This window comes from Ictalurus punctatus, chromosome 1 (assembly GCF_001660625.3).
Source record: "Ictalurus punctatus breed USDA103 chromosome 1, Coco_2.0, whole genome shotgun sequence".
In the NCBI taxonomy this organism is placed as follows: domain Eukaryota; kingdom Metazoa; phylum Chordata; class Actinopteri; order Siluriformes; family Ictaluridae; genus Ictalurus; species Ictalurus punctatus.
Genome location: NC_030416.2, coordinates 9979533 through 9994067, shown reverse-complemented (window position 1 = coordinate 9994067; position 14535 = coordinate 9979533). Strand labels below are relative to the sequence as shown.

At 36.9% G+C, this 14535-nt stretch overlaps 1 protein-coding gene across 13 annotated transcripts in view; it reads left to right on the top strand.

Annotated features, from left to right (window-relative positions):
- LOC108266079 (magnetosome-associated protein MamJ) overlaps positions 1–6890 on the top strand; it is a 94573-nt gene extending 87683 nt beyond the window's left edge. For 7 of the 13 annotated variants that reach the window (XR_008396482.1, XR_008396478.1, XR_008396476.1 and 4 more), the window contains one exon: positions 3108–6798. The gene's annotated coding sequence lies outside the window, so the exon portion shown is untranslated. Of the gene's footprint in view, positions 2532–3107 lie in introns of all 13 variants that reach the window. The other 6 variants (XR_008396485.1, XR_006982414.2, XR_008396484.1 and 3 more) reach the window with 6 other exon arrangements.
- The last annotated feature ends 7645 nt before the right edge of the window (positions 6891–14535 follow it).

Below are 14535 nucleotides of genomic sequence, written 5' to 3'. Positions count from 1 at the left end.
CTCGGAAGGTGTGCTGTGGTATCTGGCACCAAAATGTTAACAGCAGATCCTTTAAGTTCTGTAAGTTATGAAGTGAGGCCTCCATGGATCGGATTTGTTTGTCCAACACATCCCACAGATGCTCGATTGGATTGAGATCTGGTGGAATTTGGAACATCAACACAAACTCTTTGTCGTGTTCCTCAAACCATTCTTGAACAATCTTTGGAGTTTAGGAGGGCGCATTATCCTGCTGAAAGAGGCCAGTGCTATTAGGGAACACCGCTGCCATGAAGTGGTGTACAATGTTTAGGTAGGTTGTAAGTGTCAAAATAGCATCAACATGAATTCCAGGACTCAAGGTTTCCCAGAAGAACTCTGCTGGGATCACAGTTCCTCTGCCAGCCTGCCTTCTTCCCATAGTGCACCCTGGTGCCATCTCTTCCCCAGGTAAGCGATTCACACGCACCCGGCCATCCACATGATATAAAAGAAAATGTGATTCATCATACCAGGCCACCTTCTTCCATTACTCTATGGTCCCGTTCTGGTGCCCACGCGCCCATTGTAGAGGTCAGCAAGGGCACTCTGACTGGTCTGTGGCTACGCAGCTGGTTCACCGGTTGTCCTTCCTTGGAGCATGTTTGGTAGGAACTAACCATTGCATACCGGAAACATCCCACAAGACTTGCTGTTTTGGAGATGCGCCCACCCAGTCTTCTAGCCATCACAATTTGGCCCTTATGTTTGCCCATTTTTAGCGCTTCCAATACATCAGCTTTGAGAATTGACTGTTCACTTCCTGCCTAATATATCCCACCCCTTGACAGGTGCCTTTGTAACATTTGACAATCAATGTTTTTCACTTCACCTGTCAGTGGTTTTAATGTTATGGTTGATCGATGTATATATTTGCTTAAATATATAACACCGACCATACTAATCACTGTTTTGAGCTAATCAGCAACATTAGAGTTATCATTAAAGTTAGCCAGTTAGCCTGTGCTAACACTACTTGCTATTGTTTGCTGGCTAGTTTGTTGCTAAAGCTAACTATTGTCCCTGTTGTTGCTGTACTGCAATTTCATTCCAAAATGTTGCATGAATGTATAACGTTTACTATAGCAGAACAGTACCAGTAGCCATTCAGGCCTGTAACTATAAAAGTGCAGTTAAAGAAGCTTTTTGTGAGCTCAACATGTTCTGACAGAGCAACCAAAAGACAAGCTTTTGTGGAGGCGTCCATGTTTTCCCCCTACTTTGCATGTTGAACATCCTGAGCTAGGAAATGATGTTATTAAAATGTGCAACTCACAAGGCACCACAAATGCAGCATAGGTTTGTGCTTCCAGGGAGCTTTTGTCAGAGCATACTGCGTATAGACTTACAGAGACTGATATGAATTGTGAATCTACTCTAGTGGTGCAAAGTGGCCTTTCATTTCATGTATCAAGAATGTTTGATTGAATTGTTATGGACATCACAAATGAAACCTTGGTATCTAATGGTATGATCATATAATTCAATAATATAGGAATAATATAATTAATTTCAATGGCTAGTGTTTTACACTTCAGCATGTTTTCTCCTCAGTGGTGTCAAATTTCAGATGAAACAGCTGATAGGTATTAAGGCTCACCAGTGTGAGCCTCTCTGAACTCAAAGCACTGTTTCCCCCTCCTCATATTTTCCTTACAGCTACAACTATCAGAACAGGAAGAAAAATTAAAAAGTAAACTTGAGTCAAATCCTTATAGCAGACAGTAGTGTGCGTTTGTGTGTATTCTTTCTGCCAGTTACCCACCATCCTTGGTTTTAGCTCCTAGTTTTAGCTTTTTTCCAAGGGCTACCAAAGATCCCGCATTGGTCCCATGAGCAAACACTTTTACATCTTTTTTTTTTTTTTTGCCTTGCTGAATTCGGTCTACCTTGTAAGATAGTTTGAATAAAAGCATCTGCCAAATAAAGAAATGTAAACTATTCAGTTTGTTTAACCTGTTGGACCGAATAGTACTGACATATCCAGAGAGTATCTGCTTTCTGCCACCCCAGTCTGATATCTCTTATTTAACATGGATGGTAGTACATGTGTTATTAGAAGGGCAATCTTTGGCCCTGTTCACACCTGGTATTAATATTCATCTTGAGTGATCCAATCACAAGTGGACAGTCAAGATGCATAGCTGTTCAGATCTGGCATTATGAATGCATCTCATGTGGCCACTTGCATTTGGATCATTACTGGACACCATCATTACCGGACGACTTTTTTTGAATTATATTCAAACGACTGAAATAATGATCTTTAGTTGACAGACTAAGGGACATACAGTAGTAACATCACCACTTCCATAACACCACATTTCTCTGCTTCTTTGTCTTGTAAGCACTCACCTTTTATAACATTCTATACCAATAACATACCTATGCTTATACCATTGTATAACAATTTTTTCTCCTTGTTTTACAAGGGCCATCCAGACTTAAGGGCAAATTACTCTACTCTGTATCCTTGTAAAGGGTACAAAGTGCAATGAGAATAATCTATCAAAGTAAGATTTTATACAGTATCTTATGATTCTTTCTTACTCACATTTTAGAAGCTATCTCAAGGTCTCAAAAGTACCTCCAATTGGCCATGTTTTACCCTTCTTGACAAAGGCAGTCCCAGTTGACCAGATGAGAAATGCATAAAAAGTTTATAAAAGCAGCACCTCCACGTTGTAACAGTGTTTACTCAGCTATCAAGAAATTGAGATTTTAAATCCCAGCAATGTCACAGCACTAGTCCTGCTCTCTGCATGGAAAGGATGTTTTCAATGAGCATGTGCTTACTCTCACATTCCCAGATTGTTAGGTATTGTGTGGAGGAAAGCATAAATCTTACATTGGGGGAAAAATAGGCATGAAAGTCACTTCACCATTTAATACTGCTGCTCTCACTGATTTACATTCCTGGTTTAGTGAGCTATCGTTCGTGGTTGACTGCAGGAAAGTGTGGTCATGGATAATTAACATTATCATTTCCTCTATAAACATGCTTAATCTGAGAATATAGACACAAGCCTTTTCCTCTTTGTCAACAAAAACATGTTTTTCCTTTTTATTATTGTTTCCCTCTTTGCTAGAGCTGTGTAGAGACTTTTAGAAGGACAGGTGCTCAAAGTTGAAAAGGGGTGCATGGATCAAGATGTTAGAACACCAACTACTACAACACAACAGCTCAGATTTTAATTTCAACTGGCAGATGAGGACATGAAATTACTAATCTTAGTAGGTAAGTAAGTAAGTAAATTTTATTTATATAGCACATTAAACGCAGCAAACCTGGACAACGTGCTGAACAGAGTAAGAAAAAGTTAAATAGAAAACAGAGTAAAACCAAATAGAGACAGACAATAAACAATAGATCAAATTTGATAAAAACGCCTGGGAGAAGAGATATACTTTCAGCCACTTTTTAAAAATGATAATAGAAGTTGCAAAGCAGATGTCCAGAGGTAATTGATTTTTCATGTTTCATGCTTTTTGTCAATTTTTTTTACTGATAAATCATTGTCTGTTGAGGTATATTACAGAAGATTCCTCTGAAAACAGGCTTTCCTATTCATGAACGTTATCATTTACATCATTTGAATTAATTAAAACATGAAGGCTGATTGCGTTGCCATCTAAAGTGAAAATATAATGCGCATCCTTTTCAATCATATGTCCCGCCCACTCACTGTGCTCCTCCTCCCGTCACTTTTCCCCATGGAAACCTTGACTTGCAACTCGATTTTGCTGCAGCTTTTTTTGTTTCTTCAAAATTTTCAATGCAACTTGTGGGGTTTTTTTCCCCTTTTTTTTGCAGAAAACCTCTTGAATTGGCGAACTTGAAATTGCACGAATTTGTTTAGCATGGTCAATCAAAGTCATGTTTCTTTGTACATGAGACCTTTTAGCTGTACTCACGTTTGATGCATGTGAACCAAAGAGAGCTCTGGCTGAATGTGCATTGTGATGATGTCACATGGCGCGACTTGGCCCAAATCTGCGCAAAATCTGCGGTAATTTAGAAAAATTGCAAATTCCTCAGAATATTTTGGAGCTTGCTTGATTTTGCTTCATTTCTCTGATCGCAAATTTGCAAAATCCTGGAATGACTGTTATCGCTGTGTTAATGTGTAGTGTGTGAGTAGTGTGTAAATTTGTATTTTGTTGAATGAGGACATCCTGTTTTTTAGTTGAATGAGGACATCCAGATCTAATTTACTTGGCAGAGATATGATCAATGACGTTAGCTTGTTAACTGCTAAAAGAATGCTTTTATTTATCCTGATGGGTACGAACATATTTCATTCCAAGAGGTGGCAAAGGGAGAGAAGAGCATCATCAGTCAGGTAAGGTAGACAACAGAGACAAACATTGTATTTGAATGATCTACATTTCACTGCAGAATTTCATTTCACTACCCCTCAGATCAATTCTTTATAACCTGGACCTTAATCTGCAATCACAAGACCAACAAATTACCCAGATATGGTAAAAATGATGTGAGGGAAATTATTAACTTCTTACTTTGTAATAGCTCTGTTCATGTTCATTAGTGAAGAATGCCACTTGTGGTCATGTCTTGGAGATTAGCCCAGAACGTTCTTTCCTCTTACACTGACGCAGTTTATTGTCTCCAGGAATGTCTGCACATCCGCTAAAACCTTGAAACCACCAAACTGGCCCCCAACCTCATAGAACTCCTAGAATTTTTCGAGACTCGCAAATGTCCAGCTCTCCTTATCTTAAAACTTATATAGGGCATGTGAGAGAGGAGTGCTTCAGAACGCTCTCATCTTCTACCCTGCATTCTTCTATCCTGCATTCTTCTACCGTTTTCTTCTACCCTGCTTTCTTCTACCCTGCTTTCTTCTGCCCTGCATTCTTCTATCCTGTATTCATCCTTCTGAAATAAACCTTTTTCACCTGAGAGGACGAGTCTACTGGTGTTTGTCTAAATTTCTACCACAATGTCAAAGCATTAACCCTTTCACACTTAAGTTTAAAATATTCCAACTGGGCCTTGGCGTGAAGTTTTTAAAATGTATTTATTATTATTATTATTATTTTTTAATATGACCTTTATTTTTGAACTATTGCATTCAGTAGCCTGGTTTAGTAACCAGCACTTTACAGTAAATTTAAATACACAGCTGCCCATAGTACTTCATTACTTCCTGTTTTTTCTTTCTTCCAGCAACCTCACATCTCTCTCTATCAGACATGCAAACCCACACTCTCACAATAGATACTTACTCTTGGGTTTTTTGATTAACACATGCCTTCCTGCACTGCTTGTGAAGACAGCCTGAGCCTCTTTTGATCTTTTTCTAGAACAGCTTTTAATATACAGCTGCAGGAAATATTGCTGCCCATTTTTCCTTCCTACCAAAAGCTTTTTGTCTTTGCTATTCGCAATACTCAAAAGGAAATAACCTAATTTGACTTCCTTATACACTATACCACATTGACTTCTGAGCTGCTCTTGTAAACTGAACTTGGTCTCGTATTTGCTAAACTGAACTTGGTCTTGTAATTGTTAAACTGAACTTGGTCTCGTATTTGCTAAACTGAACTTGGTCTTGTAATTGCTAAACTGACTTTCTCATGCTGATTTCTCCTTGTGATATTTTTCTCCCATTCAGACAGAAAAGAGGAAGTTGGAGATGGGCTTGAATCAACTCAAAACATTTCTTTATTTTCCCTTTTCCGCTGTTCAGCATTTTCACACACATACACACACAGACGTGCTTATACTGATCAAGATGCAAGATGGTGCCAGTGTATCTGTCAGCATGCTGTCGTTCTTGTCTTTCCCGTGTATTACAGTTTGTTGTATCTGTTGTCTGTTCATCTGGCATCTGTGCTGTTTTTACTTTTCGTCGTGCCACACTGGTATCGTATAGACTCAGTGTTGACCTATGATCGTCAAGCTTTGCTCAACATCAAAAGCTGTATGGTAGCTCATCTGGGATTTGGTCCTGCTCTGCATTCTCATTGTCAATCCTCATCTTGCCAACCCGCATCGGAGTGCGCTCGCTGGCTACCTTGCTGTGTTCCTCCTCTAAGGAAAGTGCCACAGGAAGAGAGGGAATCATGGTGGTGTTTGGGTGAGAATCAGTTCCTCCATTCAATCGAGTTTGTTTACTATAAGCTTGGAGGGACTCAACTTGATGGAAGCGATTGCTCATGGGATTACAGATATGTTTTTCATCTGACTATTTCCCCAGATTTCCTACACTCATCTAATTGCTCTGTTCCTCCACGATTACGGATTCGTCATAGAGGAGTAGACTGTTTAAATCTCTGCCAACTGGAATGCGTTCAACCGGATCTGGCCTCGTTACCTCAGTCTCCTCTGAATATGACCCTAGTTAATGCTAGGTCTGTGTGCAACAAAATGTTTATTTGATATGACTTTTATAGCATGAGTTATAGCATGGGAGCAGCAGTGAGACATCAAGAACCATCCCTGAACAAAGGGCTACGTGACTGTATTTAGCATTCAGAAAGACATCTGTCTCGCAAGCTCTACCACCTCAACATTTGGGGTTACACCTGTAACAACATCTGTACTGTGAGAACGGAAAGCGATCACATCAAATGCTATCCTTAATTTACGTTGAGAATGAAACTTCATTTACATTACAAACAGAAAACCTGGTTTGAAACACAGTATAAAATGTCTGTGCTGATACTGTTCGGAGTTCACTTTGACGCCGACGAACCCAAAGTGCTTCATGTACTTTGTCCCTTCCATGCTGTAATAAAGTTCTTTTTCTTTGAGATCTTCGACATCCTCTTCATTTCTTCGGACAGTGGTGTTTTTTTTTCAGCAGTTAGTCTTTATTTACAAATGTCCTAGAAAGATTTGCACTGCATTAATGTCAGTTTTTAGTTAGTATTTTGAGTTGAGAGAATTGATTCTCTGTGAAATAGTGAGCTAGTAAAGCTGTTGCATTAAAAGGTGTAATGTGTGCTGAATGTTTGGTTTTACCAGAAATATCAGTGAAGAGAAAATTACAATATTCAAAAGGATAAGGAGGTTCAAATGAAAGTGTGTTGTCAAAAAATATACCACCAGTATTACACTGTTTCTTTACCTTAGATTATCAAACATAAGGTCATTAACCATTCTGGTAATTAAAACTATTAGTAGTTTTCTCTTTACATGGTTTTATGCATTAGTTGGTCTGGTTATTGTAAGACATGACATTAGAGGTAAGTTATATACAAAGTAGTCTATATTTTGAGGCTACACTCTGTGGTAGGTTTTTGTTTGTTCTGAGTTAACATACACTCAGGTCAAATCATACACTAGTATGTTTTTATCATACAATCCTAAAATGTCTAATTTATTTTAAAGTAAAAAATGTATATAACAAGACAAGTAATTATTTTGCCATTCCAGCCCACATCATCCAAAACCCTTGGTGTTAAAAAATACTGATACTACAAATAGCAGTGAGGACAACCTATAGGAAATCAGCACACTTTCTCAGGAGAGAGCTTTGGATTGGATTGAATGGTTCTTTGTGTGATTTGTAAGCAATTATGTTGGACAGAAAAACACGGCTGTAATCCTTCCTTTGAGATAAATAAAGATCTTCTGTTGGTCGGGATGTGAGAGTGAGCGAGCGAGCGAGCGAGAGAGAGAGAGAGAAAGAAAGAAATTGGTATTATTATACAATTACACTGAAAGCCTCTCTTGATCTGAAAGAATGTAGGTATGTGAGATGAACACCTTAATTCTTTATCAGTCCTAGTGTATTTACTGATTTAGTGATCTGGCAGAACTTCTTCAGTCTTTAGTAAAGCACCAAAAAAAAAAAGGATCCAACATTGGTATCATGGGAAAACCTGCTTCAAAACCAGCATCGTGTTCATATAAAATAAAAAGCTAATGTGGTGTTGTGGCTTCTGAATTTTCACTGCTGTAAATCTTTTGTGTTCTTACCAACTGTATTATCACAAAGCTTGTGGAACTTCTGTATGCACAAGTATGGAACATTTTACTTTAAAGTAAATAAACTCTGCTGTAATAAACCCAACCGTACGTACACACACACACACACACACACACACACACACACACACACACACACACACACACACACACAGTATGTAGCAGGAAATATTGAAAAAAGTGGCTGCTTTTAGTGAGGTGTTAGATAAATACAGTGTAGTGTAAAGGAGCATCAGTCTTTTGATGTGCATATAGAATAAGACCTGAGGACAATACAGGTGGAGTGACAGCCTTCAAGTATACATACAGAATATGTAATATTTTCTCAAATATGCGGGTGACACATAGACCTTTAAGAGTGTTTCAGTTAAAAATCCCAAACAACTTCACCCTAACTTGCCATTACCTGAAGTTTTCAGAGAACAAACTTAAAATTCACTAAACAAACACTCAAATAGATAAATACATAATGTTTGTCTACTTTAAAATGTGGCTCCTTGAAAATTCCTCATAAATAAAATCATTGAATGCTCACAGATCACTACCTTTAATCAGCAATCATTCAACCCTTGTATTATTCAACTGCATTTATAGCTAAATGAAAACACAGTCACATGTCTTTCACTGATTTATTTGAATTTTCATTTCTACATGCATGGAACAGATAGAAAGTCACAAAATAGAAAATAAATGATATATATATATATATATATATTTTGCAATTTAAATAGCCAGGGTAACTCACCATGCACACAAATATTTAAATGATTACATGTATGAGGATGTGCTGTGTGAAGTATGTACAGCTGACCTGAACAGTCTGAAACACTAATAAATGAATGAAATGTGTCCTCACTGGCACAGCATGTCATTGCATTAGCTTCCACAGCTTTACAATTACAAATATGTGCCTTAATGATGTGGAATTTTAAGGCTAAAAACAGTACTTACTCACTTAAGGCATTTGATGGTGTGAGTAAAGTGGTTACTGTAATACAATACAATACAAATATACATGGCAAAACAGTGGTATTGTTTACATTCTTTGGATAATTAAGGCCCTGAAATTCAAGCATTTATTATTAATAATAAAAATCTAAACAAAATTATTGTTAATAATAATAATAATAATAATAATAATAATAATAATAATAACAACAATAATAATTTTCTCTTTCCTATACGCTGTCAGTAGCTTTCACAAAACAACTAGATCTCAGCTACTTTAAAGTACTCTAAATCAATCATTTGATACATGGCTGTTGATTCGATATGTATGCGTCTCGAAGAATACATTCAACAGACTGCATAAAATAGTACTTATATTATGTGATGTGTAAAAAAAACCCAAACCAAAACAAACAAACAAACAAAAACATTGAAATTAACTCCCAATTTTCTCCCTAATTTAGTCTTGGCCAATTCCCACCCTCCACTTAGATCACACAACAGATACAACCATGGAGGGCAAGGCACGTTCCTCCAAGGCACGTGAAGCCAGCTGAACACATCTTTTTGAACTGCTACTCATGCAACATCAGGGGTATGTATGAGCTCAGACACAGCCATGATTGGCTAGTGTTGCTGTGATTGAGAGATTGAGAGAGAGCGAGAGAGTGTATGACACCCTTTCCTCCCTCAGAGCTCTCTTGGACTCCCAGCCACGAAAGGCTGTGGCACCATTTAAACTCAAAATAAGAGATTTCCTGTTGTGCCACTTGGGATACCATAAACCTATAATTTGAGTCAAGCCCATAGCCTCTCCACTGGAAAATTTTGCTTACTCTTGTTCTCAAATCAGAAAGGATACAGCGGTTAAAAAAAAAAAAGTGGCAAGCCTGAACTGTAAGATTCCCCTACTAGTCCGTGCTAAATAAGAAGTAGAGATCAACTCTACTTCACCCATCTCAATGGAAGCCCAGTGTTTAAAAACTACAGCAATGCTGTGGTTAAGTGCAGCTGAGTACATACAAGTCTACTTAATAAACTGGAAAACTTCTATCACATACATATACTGTATGTGGATATTCAAATATTCATTATACTGTACTTATTATTACTTGTTCATAATTTATAATGTTTTAGAATATATTTTCTTATCAAATTCAAGGTCCTAAAATCCAAAGAATGTTAAAATTCATACACATTTTACATTTATGACATTTGGAAGATGCCCTTAAACAGAGTGACATATGAAATATTTTCTATATATGCAAACCACAGGAAAGCAGAAAAGTAGGAGGAAGAAGAAATGGGTAACCACGTATAATTTAAAACATCTTCATGCTTCTGAAGAAAAACAAAGAAAAATCAGCATACACTATATGGCCAAAAGTATGTGGACACTTGACAATCACACCCATAAGTGGTTCTTCTCCAAACTTTTGCCACAAAGTTGGAAGCACACAACTGTATAGAATGTCTTTGTATGCAAAGATGTAGCATTACAATTTCCCTTCACTGGAACTAAGAGGTCCAAACCTGTTTCATCAGGGAAATACCCCTGTGCACAATGCAAGGTGTATGAGAACATGGTTTACCAAGGTCGGAGTGAAGCACTCAAGTGCAGGGCTGGGAGGGTTACTTTAAAAATGTATCCTGTTACAGTTACAAATTACCTCATAAAAAATTTAATCAGTAATGTAATCCAAGTATCACAATATGAAAGTAATGTAATCTGATTACTTTTGGATTACTTCAAGGCCACATATGTAAAACAAGTGAAGAGAAAAGCAATATGATCCTAAAACACTTATTTAGAACTGATTTTAAGCTTAAAACATGAATAAAAGATCACTGCCCCTGATCTGGGTAACATTACATCACAAAAGCTAGGGTGAACATATTCTGGGTTTCAAAAAAGAGGACACCTTTTTTCTTTTTTTTTTTTGGGGGGGGGGGGGGGGGGTCATTCAAAACAGCGTTGCTATGAATACAGACTTTAAAACACCGAAAATGACACCATTAGCTTCACTAACACACACACACACACATACATACAAACACACACACACACACACATATATATATATATATATATATATATATATATATATATATATATATATAAAAATAAATTGGTTTCACTGTGCCCACGTTTTACATTTTTTCCTACATTCAACCATTCAGTATCATTCTGCCATTATGCAGTAACTGCGAGAGCTGTATTCACTAAAGCTCACCATAAGTTTTGAAACACTACTACTAACAAAAGTATGAATTCAGAGCAACACTGCTTACAATGTTTAACTTTGCAGCAACACAAGCATTGGTTATAAAAGAGTATTTAAAGAAGGGCCACATCAGCAATTTACACATGTATTATTAATTTAACCAAAATCAATAACCACGGCTCTGAAACAACAGTAGGCCTATAATATGACATTCGGTGCGTTTACATGGACACCAATAATCCGATATTAACCCGCTTAATACTCTGATTAAGAAACTACCACGTAAACAGAAATTTTTAATTACCTTAATCCGATTAAGGTCATACTCGAAGTAAACCCAAATCTAATTAAGACAGGTGGAGTTTTCCTGTTTTAGTCGTATTATGGACATGTATTACAGACATGTAAACACCTTAATCACATTATTAATGTCGTGTGAGAGTTTTCACCGCATTTTGCGACAGGGCAAGAGAGGACAGCTGCGTCCCAAACCGCGTACTTGCCTACTATGGGCCTATAGCAGGCGAAATACATGTATCTCGGCTACTATACAGTAGGTAAGTACGTGGTTTGGGATGCAGCCCGTGGCTTCAAGCAGTCGTCTATTGGCAAGTATAGCATGACAAATAATTAACCGTGCTGGAAGAGTTCGTAAAAATTTTAAATAAAAAACACCCAATACTATGTTATATATATATATATATATATATATATATATATATATATATATATATATATATATATATATATATATATATATATATGTGTATATTTATACACACACACACACACACACACGGTACCATAACGAAGACGAACTTCATGTTAACACATGAAGGCCCCATAGGGCTTAAGCCCCACCCCCTAATATAATTCAGGGCTGTATGGATGGGATGGTCAGGTTTCCACAAACTTTTGGCCATATAGTGAATTAAAACTCCTAGAAAGTACTCTAAAAATCATTCTTGCAGATCAAATAAACTATGTAACTTTTTTGTGGATGGCATAATGTACTTCTATCATCGTCGGTGGTCATGCATGTTTTGCTGTAAAGCAAGAACAAATAAACTGTATGAATCAGCACATCAGCAGCCAAACAAAACAGAGGAAAGAAAACATGGCAAGTAATTTTAGTCACTGACTACAGTAAACGCCTTTAAATCAGTGGTTCTCAACACGGGGGGGCGCGGAGAGATCAGAAGGGGGGCGCAAACTGTTTATATATATATATATATATATATATATATATATATATATATATATATATATATATATATATATATATATATATATAAAAAAAAAGAGGCAGACAAGGAATCATTTGGGTCCTCAGTGTACTTTATTGCTTTTCAAATAGAATTTTCTTTTTCCTCTGGAGAGTTGGAGCTTAGTCTGCCTTTTATCTATCTGTCAGTGCAGACCAGTGTTGCCGACTTTTTTCCCCCAAAAAAGTGCCTAACGGCAAATCTAGCATCTTTCCATATGTCACCAGTACTGTCCTGCAAGTGCGAGGTCTTGCTTTCTCACTGCACTCACACTAGGGCTGCACAATTAATCGAATATCCATCGCGATTTTGACTGCCCATGATTACATGAACATGATCAAATGCGATATTGATGGTAAAAGTTCGTCCACCGCTAATAGAAAACTCAAACCAAGCTCTTCCTACACTTACAGCCAATCGCATAGAGCGGCGCAGGGGTGACGTCATTTTGTAGTGCTAAAACCCTGAAATAGAGTTAGCATTTTAGTGCTCGTGCTGTCAGTTTCACTTCAAGCTCCAGCGCTTTGCATGAGGGGAAATCATGACATTAACATGATGCTAAATGGCACTACAGAGGTTGTCGGGACATCACGCCAAACGGGAAAAAACTTTTCAGATAAAGGGCTCTTCAGTGCGACCATTTCACTCGCATTTGTGGCTGAAAAGTATTTTGTGCGAGTGTGAATAAATATTTATCCTGTGACCTGTTCGGAGTTGTATAATACAATCGGAATATAAACTACTGGAAGTCCAAAATACATCTACACCGAGCAACAGTTACTATCACACTGCTTTTCATCTCCTCAATCAACAGAACAAGTGTGGAAATACTGCAGAGAAGCCATTATGATGACGAGTAAAACTGAACATCATCTGCTTCTGTCAACTTTCTGATCTCACAAACCACCATCTTTTATTGATCACGCAAAATGACCTGAACTTTCGCCTGCTCGTGTAGACACACCGGCTTCGCGCGGAGTAAATTAATAATAATGCTAATGCTACAAGGTGGGTTTAATTCAAACTTCTTTATTAAATAATTCCTTGCCAATCATAACCAAGAGTAGAAACTGTTCAGGCTGTAAACATACAGTACACTGCTGCTCTCCTTCACTAACTCTAATTCACTTCATTTAAACTCATGGTTGCCAGATATCACTAGAAAAGTCTACTCTAGTTTCCATGTTTTGATTTAATCCCCCAAAACACCATTATCAGCAGACATGTACACTGTACTGGGGGAACAAATCTAAAACTGATAAACAAAAATAAAACTACTAAAATGTAAAGACAGAAAATGTGCTTAGTAATAAATAAATCATTTAATATAAAAAAAATATATTTTTATATAGATAGATATTTATATATTTTAATTATAATATAAAAGATATTAACTCCATTAAATATGAATAAAATGAGAAATGAAATGTTTAATTACTACGGGTTGCATTTAATATCAGTTTGACATTAAGCTTAGTTCGCTATTTCCTTAGAAAGCTATTAGCAGTTTTCCTAATATGGATCATATTTGTGTTAGTCTACTTTTAATTAGGACTCTCTATTGCTTTTAAGATTTAAAAATAAATATTATATGCTTGTTTATTTATCAATTAACCAACAGTATCTCACTGTTTTTATTTTAACTCAATTAACAGTAACCATGAGCAGAGAGCTTACATTTAACTGATAAACCTCCTGATTAAAGTTTAAACAAAAAAAGATTGGTATCTGGATCGGTTTTGGTCGTAAAAATCCTGATCGGTGCGTTCCTAATGAACACCATTAAACTAAAGCACTTCCCATCTGACGGGTAAATGAATTCACCCAATCACATCCTATATGAGATTATTCAGATATATACACAATATACGCAGGGCGGTTCGAGAACTGACTCCAGCCCAGAACCATGACAGTGGAAAATGTCTAATAGTGTAGCTTTAAATATATTTAAGAGGAGCAGACTTCAAACACTGAACAGTGAGGTTTATTGTATTTGTTTATAAGGTGGAACAGGTTAACGGTTGTTTTTTGCATACAGTCTGTAAAATTAACTGAAAATATTACATTTAGTTTATCAGAAGGTAAATTAATGTGTCATGGCTCACACTATGTTCCTAAA